Raw genomic sequence first — 13,934 nt, 5'->3', positions numbered from 1 at the left:
AGTATGTTGAATTTATAAGTCTTATCTTAAAATGAGAGTGAATGCCTTGCTGAACCACAAGCAGCTAAATGAGAGCTTGGACATGTAAGGATCTTGTTATTTCCTTTAGTCTCATCTTTCTGTGACCAGGATAAAAGCTACAATCTGAAAATAGTCACATGCCTCTGGAGTTAACTGCTAGGAATACTGTGAGTTTGTCTTGGTTATAGAAACTTTCCCTGACCCCATCTGCAGCCTGTGCACCAAACATATTGATCCTCCTGTAAGTTCACAGAGTGCAAGGAGGGTCTGTCACACACTGAAGTTCAAATATCTGCTCTATGCCAGCTCCTCTGGAGGGACCTGAGCTCTGCAATTCTGTGTATGGCGCTTCATGTTCACGGAGGTTTAGGGCTTCCTGCCTTTGACTCTCCTGTTCTTAAAAGTATTACAAATTAAATTAGTAGTCTGGGTGAGGGTGAACTGATCTGCCCATAAAACTGATACAGAGTTTGTGAACTTTATGGACAAAATCTTCCAGGGATCTTTAGAATGGGCCGTGTCCTGTGCTGCATGTGAGGGCTGTGGGGTTTGGTACAGTCCCTTACTGACCTAGGCAGTCTCACTGAACAATTCAACAACTGAGTTGACCATGAAGCTTTAACACATCTTCATCCAAGGTCTTCTGGGAGCACTCTATACATGTATTAAATACCATGGTTCTCATCCTATACTCCAGACATGGCAAAGGCTCAGGCAGTGTGGGGAAGTTGCTCACAACTGATGGGTTTACAGTCAGATTTCTTAACTGGAACAAGGACTGCAAGAGTCTTTAAAAACTAAAAACCCAAACCCTGCAATTTCATGCTGCTTCACTTCTGTGGTTTTTGTTTTGTCTCTTTCTTAAGTATAGTGTATGGACAGCGCCATGGGTTAGGGAACACTTCAGCTTCATCTTCAGAGACTTTTCGTATGTAGCCTTCTGCTGAAGTCAATGGGTGTGGAGGTAAGCGGTGCCGAGTGCTTTCTGACAACATCACTGCCACCCACTCTGCAGCCTGATGCACACAGCACTCCTTGTATTTGAGCATTGTTTTTCTCCAAAAAAGTCGCATGCGGTTACACAATAAAGACACAGCTTATTTGTGTAATGCAAATCTGTTCCTGCTTGTTGGTACAAAGTGCAAGCAGTGAGCATCAAAGTGTGGAGACTTCACCGATCCTGCATGAACACTTGCCACTGAACTTCAGTGACATCCTGCATTATGTCAGAATAAAAGATGACATCACAGTTGGTCTGTGAGTGAATGGGATTTGAACTCAGCGTTGAATGTTGCTGCCTGCAGCATTTGTGCTGCTGATGCTCAACACCCTTGCTCTGCTACTGTTTGTTTGCTTATGTATTTTTACAGCTGCTGAGTTTAGTTTCTCAGAGGTTAATTATTTTATCAGCAGCCAGTCAGAATTGGAGTTTCCTGTTTCCTTGTCTTTCTGTTGATTTCCTTTTCTGTTGAAACACAACTTTCTCTGTTGAAACAACTCAGTTTCTGCACTCTTCAGTTTCTGTCTAGTGACTTGAAGTGTCTGAAATGGCCTGATATTCTCACAAAGATACTGACAGTGGAGTCTGGTAACTAAATTGTTGTGATAAAACAAAAATTCATTGGTTGATGCTGTTGAAATCTGCTGAGTTTTCTATACTCCTAATAGAAGGCTTTAAAATATCCAGCTGCAGACTGATCCTCTCCAAGCATGTGACACTGACATCAGTCCTAGAAGTGAGGCGTTGAACTGCCTCCAAAAATGAGCTCATCGGGTAATATTCAATGCACTGATTTAACAAAATATTAATTAATTTGATTACATGGGCACCTGTACATACTGTTTGAAAGATGGGAATTCATTCCAATTTTAGTTGCTATTTAGTTGCTACTTTGGTTCCAGATTATATATAACCAGTGTTATAAAGATCATGTTGATAGGACACTGTGCTCCCACTGTATGCTGGGACCAGGGCTTGGCAGAGCCTATCTCTAATTGCCACTAATTTGCTCTAACACTCAGCAGTTTCTTGACTTCTTCTCCCTGCATCCCTCCCAATAAGCTGCAGGGAGTAAGACAAGATTCTGTTGTCAAGCCATCCATCTAAAGCCACTCATAAAACTTGCCTAATTTTCTTGTGGCTCCCTTGACTTTTTTAAATGGCTGTGTAAAAACACATCCATGTGCTTTCCCAGAAGTTTGGGTAATGGTCCATCTTCATCTTGACCTGCCTGATGCCAAAGCTGAGTGACCATAATGAGATTAAACCCTGGCAGAACGGCCCTGGAGGCTTCCTCCCCTCCTGTAGCTTGAGGTCAGCTACAGTAATTGCAGACTTCCTCTTACAGCCCACACAAAGACCGTGGATTCAGGCAACATTGGACTCATGGTGACCCCAAATACTTGCCTATTATTTTATAAACTTGAAGAAATTTTGTATTTTCCTTTAATTACAGTAGTAGCATATTCTAGATGCAACTCTCCGTGCACATCAACACGTGTCTGATTATTTATTTGAAACATGGGCATAGGAGAAACAGTTTGTTAGAAGAATTCATGTGCTTTTGTGCAGAAACAGTTTTGTCTTCCTCCCTCCACCCAGTATTTTCTGTCTGTTACTGCACATTGCAGAGTTGTTAGTTTTGGATTCTGTTTCCCTCTGAATACAAGTCTTTATGGAGCTGCCCATAATGTTGCTCTTTTCTCTCAAGAAACACTGCTGCTAACTTAAGACAGAGGAAGATGCTGTGTGCTACAGGGCTGTAACGATGCCTGAATTGCAAACTGTTGTGCAACTAGAGAATGGTATTGTGCAAAACAGAGTGGAAAAACGGCTGCTGATGAGCACAGAGAATTGAGGCAACGAGAAGCCCTACTTAGAGAGCACGAGGAGAAGCTGGGCTTGAAGAACAAGCAGTAGAAAGTAAGATAGGAAGGCTCCGTTCCTGCAAGAGTAAATGATCCCTTAGAGCAGCCAAGGAGGCTGTTTGATGTGAACTCTGTGCAAAGTTCAGTGGAGAGTGTGCTCCAGTGTCCCAGGCGATGCTGCTTCCTCCTTGTTTACAAGAAGCTGGCATGATTTCAGAATCAACTACTAAAACATCCTTGGTGGGAGAAGAATTGGGATGACAAAATACTTCTTTGCATCTAGAAAGTTACTGCTACAGCAGTAACTGTTGAAGCTGGCTGAGTGACTGCTGCCTGGTTTTGGTTAATGTCAGGAATTGTGCTGGTGGGAAGTGAGTCCTGGGGTGGGACTGTGCAGTCCCCGTTGTGCCTCAGCATACTTCAGATGCTGCCTCTGCAAAACGATGGAATAAACTTCCTCTTTTCCCAGTAAAATGCCTGTGGTACACAGTTTTTTTGTCCATCCTTATTTAACAATAACAAGTTGTGCACAAAACATGTAGGGCATGGAAATGGAGAGCTGAGCCCCATCTATCCTCTGCTGCTGAAGGGTGGGAGGAGGTAGGGAAGCATGGAAAAGAGGAAAACAGCTTTGCCTGTGCCTGTTTTGATACTGAAGAGCTCTTCCCAGTGATCTGAGAAGGGGGTGGGGAGAGAACCAGATGCTCTTAGGAAGTTCATAGCATTGTTAATAATGTAATTCACAGATGGTGGTGAAGGCCTTGAAGAGGCTTTCATGTAGTACTTACTCTCTGTAACAGATCATCACATAAGGGCTCACAAATAGAGATGACTTAATCCCAAGGATGAGTCTACAGTGATCTGTTTGATGGTAGGCCTGCAGATCACTGCAACCTTTTTAAACAGTTAAGAGCCTTCAGGATCCCTGGATGTTGAGCACTAGAATTGGACCAATCCCTAATTAAGTTGTCAGGATAAAATGTTCGTATAGCTTTGAGACTTTTCCAATGAAAATGGCTCTTGAAATTAAAAAACAAGTTCCTTTGTCCTGGTACAGAAATTGATACAGGTAAAGCATGAACATCAGTTTGTACAATGACATGTTGTTAAGAGGCAGTTGTGCTTTTATTTTCATTTGTCTGCTTGGAGCTGGAAGCAGAGCTTGTGTGTCTTCTGAATAGTTGTCAATACTTTGTGGCAGCTAAAGAGTATTGTGCCTTGCATGTCCTCCTGTTGAAAAAGAAGTCACTCATACCTACCAGCTTTACAGCAAATGAACAGGCTGCTGGTTTTCAGACATGTAGAATCAGGAAAGATTTAGCTCAAGTGCTTGCAATAAAATTCAATATTTGTATGTTTGTGAGAGGGTTATTGATAAGATCTTCACTGGCTGCTGGTCAGCTTTTGCTGTAAGCTGTGTAACTACAAGTATTTATCAGGGACTTGTAAGCAATACTGCCTTGCATGTGTAGCACTGGAAATCAAAAGTTTCAAATAACATGAGAACTGATCTTGGCTTCGTTGTTTTTTGCCGTCTTTTCAAGTGCAGCTTCTCCTTTTCTAAGAGACATTCCCATTGTGGGTTTTATTATTATTAACTTCTTCAAGTTTAAATTGAGTTTAGTAAATTGACTTCTTGTGATGTTTGTCATGTGATGGTTTATGAGCTCTCAAGAATGTGCTCCTGTGACTTCAGCAATGTATTTGCCTGTACCAGTGCAGGCTGTATCATGTGTTCTTGTTGGTCTTGCATTTTGAGCTAAGTAGTGGAGAGGGTTGGGAGAAAAAAAAAAAAAAAAAACAAAAACAAACTGGGGAGAACTAACTCAGGGCTAAGCTACCAGAAATTCTCAGACTGCTTAATTTGTGACCTTGTTCCCTAGTTAAATGCAACCCAGGATTTTCTGCCTCTTCCATAGTTTCACAGAAGTGTTTTCTGCATTAAAAGTTGAGATTTTCTCTTACTATCCATGTTAAAAACCAGGAAAACCCAATGCTTTAGTAAAAGAAATACCTTGACATCTTAGGGGAAAAGATTTTTTTAATCCCTGGTGGGTGGGTGTGCTTTAACTGAGAAAGTTAGAAACTGTCTTTCTGATCCACATTTTGCACATATCAACTATGGCATCTGTAAAGCAATATCTTTATTACTGCAGTAAAATGGACAAAGTTGAAATCACTGCATCTTTGCCAAGAATTTTTGGTTTCTCTATGATGGCCAAAGTTTTAGAGCATTAAAAGTGCTATCAGTGAGTCTCCATCCAGCTCCTTGTCCCACTGCCTGCCTGTGATGTCTGTGTCCAATGGAAGCAGAGCCCTCCCAGGACTGAGGACTCACAAGGTTTGTTTTAAGTAGTACTTTCCAGCATTGGGCATCCTTCTGTTTATTTTCCTGACATCATGTAATGCTGTTTCTCATTTATATAGACACATATATACACATACATTTATGTATATGTGCTGCTATTGCTGTTCAATCTTCTGCATTTCCCCCTCTGGATTTGTGTAAATCATGTTTCAGCAGAGCTGTACCTTATACAGTTCCCATACTAGGAAGGTTTTTTTGTAGTTTTTATGTCTGCGTGGGCTAAGCATTTCTTTGGATTTGAATCCAACATCAAAGTTACATTGGTTTAATACAATGTTTTTATATCACCTTTTCTCCTCCAAGTTGGATTTTATTTTCAGCTCTCCCTTATTTTTGCTGCATATTTTGAGACTTTTTGCTTGCTCTTCACATTATTAAAAAAAAAAAACAACCCACACACAAAACTCTGTTTTCTTTAGCTCATACAGTATTTCCACTTGGCTCAAAAGATGTGGATTTGTGAGCTGAGGGAATCCTCGTTTGGCTGGTCACCCAAGCTTTCTTCAAGAGTATTAGAAGGATCTACAGCTTAAGTTCAACAGAGGGATGACCTGCTCTGGTTTTAATGAGATTTATTATACCTGTACCTGTTGGATTCTGTGGTTTTGATCTTCAGAATGATCTGAATAAACCTGTTAGTGAAAGCAAAACTGTTGACAGAAAACTGACTCAATCTGCCGTGTGTTAAGATTATTGATTTTTGGAATTAAATTGTGTCCGTTGTGGCATTGGCATGGAACTTCTGTGTGATGTTTGGCAAAGTGCTTGTATCCATGCTTCCCTTCTCAACTCCTCCAATCGCGCTCTCAGAAAACCACACTGATCAAACCCTGATATCGCAGTCCAGGCTTGGAGAGGGTGGAAGAAACAAATCTGGATGTAGGAGTTGATGGATGATTGTGTGTGGATGTTATGGATACAGCAGCATTCCTAACACATGCAGGAGAGATTGGGAGGGGTTGGTCTTGGCCAAACAAAAATGTGTATTTTCCCTAAAACTGCCTTTGTTTCGAAAGCTCAACAACATTTAGCGATTTGAGTTTTGTTAGCTTAAAGAACCTGAGAGTTCTCAAAATGGGTTTCTGTGAACTTTCAGCTTGTCAAATATCTATGGTCCTCCAGGGCCTGGAAGGGGATCCAGAGGCACTGGAGTGGTATAGATGTGAAATGGTTATGGTTGAGTGAAGGCAGCACTGGGGAGCAACACGAGCAGGGAAAGTGGTGTCTGGAATGAGAGTATCTGGGTCAGCCTCCTCCAGAGCAGGACACGTGAGATGCTGCTCTAGTCTGGTTTAACTTCTTTCAGTTTGGTGACTTCCACAGAGCTTTAACACAGCTCTAGAAGATGCAGGTTGACAGGCCTGCAGCAGAGGTGGCCAGTGAACACAGAGATTTGACTTGTTCCATCAAGATTTGGCAAGCCTGATGACTGGGTGATCTCTGGAGCCGTGAAGAGGGATGTGGCCTGTCAATAACAGAACTCATCAACTTTCCTGTGCTGGCGCTGGGATTTTGGACATGCAGCACTCAAGTCTGAGACAAATGCATTGCTGGGTGTAACGCCTTTCCTTTTTTTTATTTGTACCTATTAATGGAAGCAGAGAGCATAATGTAATCTTAAAATAGCTCCTCCGTGAATGCAGAAACATTCCTCTTCTGACTAATTGGCCATTCAGAATGAGCATTTAAATATGCACCAGGGACTGAGCGGCGGCTTTCCATATCCGCGTGAATGGAGCTGGAAACATGCTGCACTGCAGAGCTGTGCAGGCTCTTTGCTTTGTCCTCGTACCCCACACTCCTCACTCAATATGACTGCTCTACCCTAGGAGGCAGAATGCATGTCCTACTTGCTGTCTCTTTGGTTAGGCAGCAAGCTGAGGGGGCTGTTCATTTTCTCTACTCTTGAGACTGAGGATCTTGGAAGCACTAGGCTGATAAACAGTCCTCAAAACCAGATTTCTCTTTGTCTTGGTTGTGAATGACCAGGAACACAAAGAGCTTATGGTCCGAGTCCTGGCTCCAGTGCATGCCTTGGAGAGCACACACCAGGGACACACCAGGGAGCCCACGTGCAGTGTTTTGACTCTGGCAGGCAGGCCCTGCTGTCCCGGAGCGTCTGGCCCAGCTTCACAGTGAGAGTAAGACACATACACACAGGTGGGGGCTGCAGGGGCAGGATCCATGTGGTCAGTTATGTCACTGACCTAAAACCTGTCCCAGCTCAAGGACTTTTCTTGCACCCGCTCACTGCCTGCCCAGGGGATGGTGCCATGTTACTCAGGGCTCTCTCCTAGGGGACAAGTGCCACTGGAAGTGGGTAGGGTCTCACCTGTCAGAAAAGGGCACGCTTTCATTCACCCGCTTGTCCTGGCTTTCTCTGCTCTATAGGAGTCAAATTTCTATGTGTCTTCACTGGGTGTGTTTTGTTTTTCTGCTAAGCAAATGCACATCGTTGCTGGGTCAGACTGTTGATGTTTTGTGTGTAGTGAGACTGTCCTCATGGTCTGCATGTGCCGGACTGTGTATGGCACTGGCCTCTCCTGGCAGGCTGAGGGTGAGGGCTGGCTGCCTGTCCTAGTGCTGCTTTCACTCTCCTGCCCACGGGCTCAGTGCCAAGGGAGCTGCCTGGGCCAGAGCAGCCAGGCAGAGTCTACAGAGGTGATTTTCTTTCGCTGATCTGTGTTGCTTTTCCAAATCCCATATGGCCTATATGGCTGTAATTGTAGCTCATTTAGAGCTGACCTCAAAGGCAAGTTCTCCTTTCCTCCCAAAAAAGAGAGGTTTTTTCATAAGGGCTTACTCTGGTTTAGGGCTGCTTTATCTTAGTATAACATAAACCTGTTTCTAGTTATTTTAAGGCAGAAAGCAACTAGAGGATTTGGATTGGACTGGATGATTGATTCCTGCTGATTTAAGCAATCCATAAGGAGTGCCTTTTGCCCTTACCTAGCTAATCTTGATTTCCTTTTCTGGCATAGGCAGCAACAAGAACTTTACGCTGTCTCTTGCAGTGGGACAGAGTTCTGGGAAGTGCCATACTCTGAGCATTGGCTTCTGCAGCTCTGCTCTTCAGGTGGTTATTTATGCAAGGCACTAGCCAAAGGGAGAGTTTTAACTGGATTAACCTCAAGAAGAGAGTGTGGGGATTTAGGGATTAAGGAACCAAAAGCAGCCAGCAATCAGTGACTTAAAATCTGCGGTAAGAGAGCCAGTCTCTATAGACGGGGAATACAGTCCTTTCTTACCTGCACAGCATTGAGATTGGCAGTGTTTTTACCTCTGAGATCTTGGAGAAGATGGTCTTAAGGATGCAGGGTTTGTGTAGTGTGTTTTCTCTGAAGACTTGTGTATTGATGGGAAATAATTCACAATTGGCAACTCTTTAAGAAAAAAAAAACAAACTAGTAAGGGACTGAGTGCTCAGATGAGATCTCAAACCTGGCACTGGGAAGGTACGTTGGTGGCTTGCTCCAATATAATGAGAACATCTGGTTTCCATAGACTTGTAACTCTTGTAGCTTCATGCACTACCCTTTTACACCTTCTACCCTTGCCTTTAAAGTGTTTCTGTTGTCCCATATATTTTTTTTTCTACTGATGCTGTTATGTGTCCCCTGCAGGGAAAATCCTGCTAGATTACCGGATTGATAGAAAGATTTGGAGGCGTGGGGGAGATCAACAAAAACCTGTTACTAAGGAGACATGAGTTTTAGGATTGAGTCTCTAATGGCCAGTCTGCTGAAGGGGAAACAGATGGCACAAAGGAGGCTGGGATTATACAGACAAGTACCACAGGGCTGCAAATCTGATACATCCATTGAACTTCCTGGGGTCAGGCAAATCCAGCCTTGTGCCAAGACTAATGTGGTTCCTTTGCCTTTGGCACCGTGTTTGTGTCTTTCTGTTAAAGGCTGTTCTGGACAGTGGGCTTCTGCCTCAAACATTCCTGCCCCAGGGAACAGCGAGGTTTGGCACAGAATGAGGGCAGGTGGCTGGTATGGAAGTGTGTCCCTTTTGACAGGTCAAGATGTACCCACTGCCAGTGGTTCTCCCTTCCTGAGAGGGGGAAATAACAAAACATAACCCTGCATTCTGCTTGAGTACAGCTTTTCTCTTGTTACTGATGCACTCTTGTAGAAAAGTGACTTCTGTCCTGGGAGAATGGGAGGATGGATGGTGGCCGCAGTCGCTCACGGCTTTTGACACAGCCTTCCCTTTATTGCAATATAATGTTTCACAGAGGCTTAAATTTCAAGAGCGATGCTCCCAGCTGCATGCTGCTTGCTGGGCTGCTGCTTCCCCGGCTCCTGCCTGCTCCGGAGAGGCATGACACGGCACTGCTGGTCTGGACAGAGCAGTGGGTAAATAAGCAAAGGCAGAATTCATCCTGGCTGAGGAGAAACAGTGCTGGAGTCGCTTTTGCAAGAGGCTAATTAACATCTGGTTTTGTATTTAACTTTCAGGCTGGCTCTAGAGGGTTGCAGTAAACAGGACACTGATTCGTTAATAGTGGGAGAGTGCTAAATGACTACAGTGCTAGAATTAATAGCTTGACAGCATATCCTCTTCTCTCTCTCCTCCCACAGCAATTTGGACTGATACCCAAATAAACAATAACAAATAGATTTTTGGAGGAGCTGGCTAGGAGAAATAACAAAAGTCAAGGGGCACTCGTTATGCAACATTGTTCTGCTAGTATTTGACTCATCCAGAAAACCCTGCTCTACTCCCTAGCTTCATTTTCCTTTTTATTTCTTCAGCCTCTGTTGAGGAGGTGTTATATTTGCTGCCTTGCTTTTGGTCCCTCAGAAACTCCCTATACCCTTGGATCTCCAGTTGCTGCAGGCATGGAGTGCTGAAAGAGTGTAGGCAGAACCCTATTGTAGAGAAATAGTGTGCGAGAGCCTATAAACCAGTTTGGGTCAGGCAAGAAAATTGCTCTGGCTTTAATTCCAACCACATGAGACTAATACCTGGGTGTATTTTGTGAAGAAGTGAGTGAATCTGAGTAGTTTATAAGCGTTATGTTCCAGTTCTAGCAGCAGTAGTCCCCTGCCAGAAGTGGGGCAGCTGGGCGGCCGCTGTGCACCCCGGGGATGGCGGATGTGAACAAGGAGTACACTCTGTACCTTGTGATTCTCTCTGCAGTGTCTTGCCAGGGAATATCTTCAGGCGTTCCTTTCCCTCTGCTCTCCACAGACTCTGCTTTGTGTCCCACATGCACAGAAAGCTGTCCCAGCAATTCCTTTTGAAGTTTTGCCTGAAACACTTGGGGGTTTTTCCTTACCCAAACAGAGGCTAGAGGTGAAGGGATTTTACTGCCAATTCCTGTTCTGATCTAGACTCTAAACTCCTGCTGTTAAAGCTCTACCAGCCACTTCTGTTCTAGATATGTCACTGCAATAGAGCAGAGCCTCCCCGGCTGTGCTCCTGCTTGAATCCAGGGTTATGCAATAGCAGCCTGCGAGTGCCAACGCAGATGCTGCTGCATCCAGACACGCTGTACAATGTAGTTGCTTGGATACCCCTTTTTTTTCCTGTTATTTTTCTCACAAGTGCTAGGTAACAATTTGCAACTCGTAATTATAACGTTGAACACAGATTCAGGTTAAGCAATGTAAAGAATTAGAAATATTAATGATTTCCTCTCTGCTTTTTAAAGGTTGAGCATTGTGGAATTTGCAAAGACTGAGTGTTGCTCTGTTCTCTTTTCAGAGTCTTTATTTCATCTTCATAAGTGTTAAGTAACTCCCCCTTTGAGAATATCTTTCATCCAGAAAAGCATCTCTTAATTATTGATGCAATATGCCAAGATCCCTGAGTGGCCTGGCTGCTGGTGCTTTTATTTTGGGTAGGTCACGAAGATTTCTGCGCTGCTCCTAATTCTCTGTGTTGTGTGTTCCTTACGTCAAGAGGAGATTTGACAGGGACTTGCAGGGATTGGATCTCAGAGGAGCTGAGTGGGTGAGAGTCTCCTGTAGCATTCTGGCAGGGAGAAGGATGCCTTTGTGTTACAGCCAGCCCCTGGGCTCTGTGAGCTGGTGTGGGGTGAGGGTGCAGCTGAAACACGTCTCAGGGATGGCTGTGTGTGCTTCAATCCATGGAATCTGAGGCAAGCTGTCAAAATGAAAAAACTTGCCTGGTTATGCTGCTGCTTACCAGGAATTAGACTTTTAACGAGAGGGCTGTGCTGGCACAGCTTCATTTTATGGACACAGCTATGACATAAATAGGAGTGGTATCCAAATAGCTCTATTCTTGTTCCATTATGGGAATTATATATTTCGTGTATGTTGCAGGTGGATCAGCATTGTTTTAGTGACCCTACTGTACATTCTGGAAGAGTCAAAGTCTGGAGTTACAACTTGATCAGAGCCCTAGAATAACTCCCTGATTTCTAATTGAGATAACTCCTGCAAGGATACAAATGAACGTGCACCAAGGTAAACTAGATGCTAACAGGAAGATGGCTGATTGCAAGACAAAGACCCTTCCCTTTGCCGTGTACCTCCCTTCCTTCCACCCTCCTCCTCCTAAAATAGCCTTTCAGCATGAGTGAAAACCAAATACTTTCCTCTCTTAAAAACAATTTAAAATGTTTGTTCGTGTCAATGGGAAAGTAATTTAACCCAGAAGCTGGTGTTGTTTATCTGCCGTGTCTGATCTATGTCCTTATTCCTTGTAATGCTTTCCTATTGCTCATGGATGGTGAAAGAATATCAGCTGCAGTTCTAAGTCTCCAACTTCCCTGCATATGGCTCATTAGCCAGTTTGCTTTTCAGGCTCCTTCAATCTTGTTTAATTCTAGCTGCCACGTTTTTAATGCAGCAGTTGAGGAGAGTCTCTCTCTCCAGCTGGAAACAGGCCCAGCTTCTGAGGTGAAGATGTCAGCCCTGTGGGTGAGGAGGTGCATGGCCAGGGCTGCTCTGGGAGCTCCGGAGGGCATTGGGAGGTTGAGTAAGGTCTGTGTTTTAACAGGCAGTGACTGGAGAGGGTCTGAGGTGTGAATGTCCATCCTGCATAATTGCAGAGGGACAATTTCATGCATGTAAATGTGTCAGCCTGCATGAGTGGTTAAGGAATGGCTGCTCATTGTGGTAACCTGTGGAGCTGGGATTTCATTTTAATCACAGACTGTTGGCTGTGTAGAAGCCCTGCCCTTACATTCACCAGTGTACACATGCATATTTTTGACTTGGTCTTAGTCAAACTATACCCTTGATGTCAGCACCAGTTTCCAGTATGAAAACTGGAGTTCCAGTGCCTGTGTTTATATAGCCAGTGAGTCTTCTCACATTTGGCCCATTACCATAAGCATTTGTTACTGTTCTAGGGAAACAAATGCTCCTAGATTCTAAGATTTTCAGAGGACAATGTCACTAGCTCTGCCTAAAAGGAGATTAAGCAGGTACCTTTAGGGTTCTGGTAGGCATTAAATCCAGTAAAGCATCATAATTACATTAAATACCTGTCTTTTCTGTCATACTTGCAGGGTGCTGAAGGGCCTTCTGAAAGTCAAGGGGAAGGTCTATTTAGGGAGACAATAGTTATGCTGGGTTTTTTTCTTTAATGTCTGTAAGTGGGTAGAGATGATGTGCTACTACACAGTTTTAGAGAGAAATTATATTAATACACGCTTGATGTAGGGATATTTAAAGTTAATATATATCTGCAATGTATGGGGTTTTTTCCCTTCCCCTTAGGTGGGTCTCTAAGGCAAAAGCTGTTATACTCCTCATCAGGCAAGCTGATTTCTCTGCAGAAATTCAGTTGACAGTAATCTGCTTTTTAATCTGTTCTTGTGGTGTAGTGTAGCAGACTGTGTCACACTGTATTTCTCATCCTAACTCTTGTTGTACCAGTTGAAGGCTTGTAATTTTTGTCTTGAAGTGTCTGAGTTTTAGTTCTGCAGTTTTTAGTGAGTGCTAATCTAAACAAGGTTTGCATAAATCTCTTTGCTCCAGCGGGAAGATGAAAGCTTTGATAAGGAACTTGTTTTTTTCTCTCTCCCAAGCAGGAGCACAATGTCTTTGACCTAAATATACCAATTACTGACATAGCAAAGTGATACAGAAAACAATCCAGAAGGAATGCCAACCTCTGAATGAACACTTGGCTGCAGAAAGCTACTGCTTATGTGGAACCTCAAATCCAGAAGACATGTGAGGGGGAAAACAGCATTCATTCAAAGTATTTCATGCAAATAGTGAGGGGTGAGAGAGCAACAGCTGGGGAAATGCTTCTTTATCCCTTATCCCTATGGCTCGGGAGAGGTAAAAGTTCTATGCAAAACAGGGCAGTTCTCCCCTTTCTCGTTTGTGGCCTGATTTGCTCAGCTTTTTGAAGAACTTTAATGTCAAACTTAAAGGCTTCCTGGTAGCAGCTTCTCCTTTAAAATGTGTTTGATGGCAGTTATAAGTATTTCAAAAAGTAGCAATAAGCTTCCTCTCTAGAGCATGCTAGGTGACTTTATTAATTAGTTTCATAATTTTTATTCGTGATTAAGGTTAACCACCTCCAGAGACTGATGGAGTCTGAAGTGAACTGGATTTTAGTTCAGCTTTGAGACCTATCCTCTATTAGTGAGTACTTGCACATTGCAACCACACTGATGGTTTCCAAAATACACTGAGTAAATTGGTTCTCACAAACTGCCACAGATTTCTGGTTCTCC

General features: G+C 43.4%; 1 protein-coding gene and 1 long non-coding RNA gene across 2 annotated transcripts in view; both read left to right on the top strand.

Annotated features, from left to right (window-relative positions):
* Nucleotides 1-13,934, top strand: part of SSH2 (slingshot protein phosphatase 2) — a 90,533-nt gene that overhangs the window by 9,599 nt on the left and 67,000 nt on the right. The gene's annotated exons all lie outside the window — the stretch shown is intronic.
* LOC137485806 (uncharacterized) lies at nt 1,285-3,376 on the top strand. The gene is made up of 2 exons (XR_011005463.1): nt 1,285-1,795; nt 2,733-3,376. It is a non-coding gene; the product is annotated as an uncharacterized lncRNA (long non-coding RNA).

This window comes from Anomalospiza imberbis, chromosome 20, assembly GCF_031753505.1.
Source record: "Anomalospiza imberbis isolate Cuckoo-Finch-1a 21T00152 chromosome 20, ASM3175350v1, whole genome shotgun sequence".
NCBI lineage: Eukaryota > Metazoa > Chordata > Aves > Passeriformes > Viduidae > Anomalospiza > Anomalospiza imberbis.
This window is presented reverse-complemented; position numbering and strand designations above follow the sequence as displayed.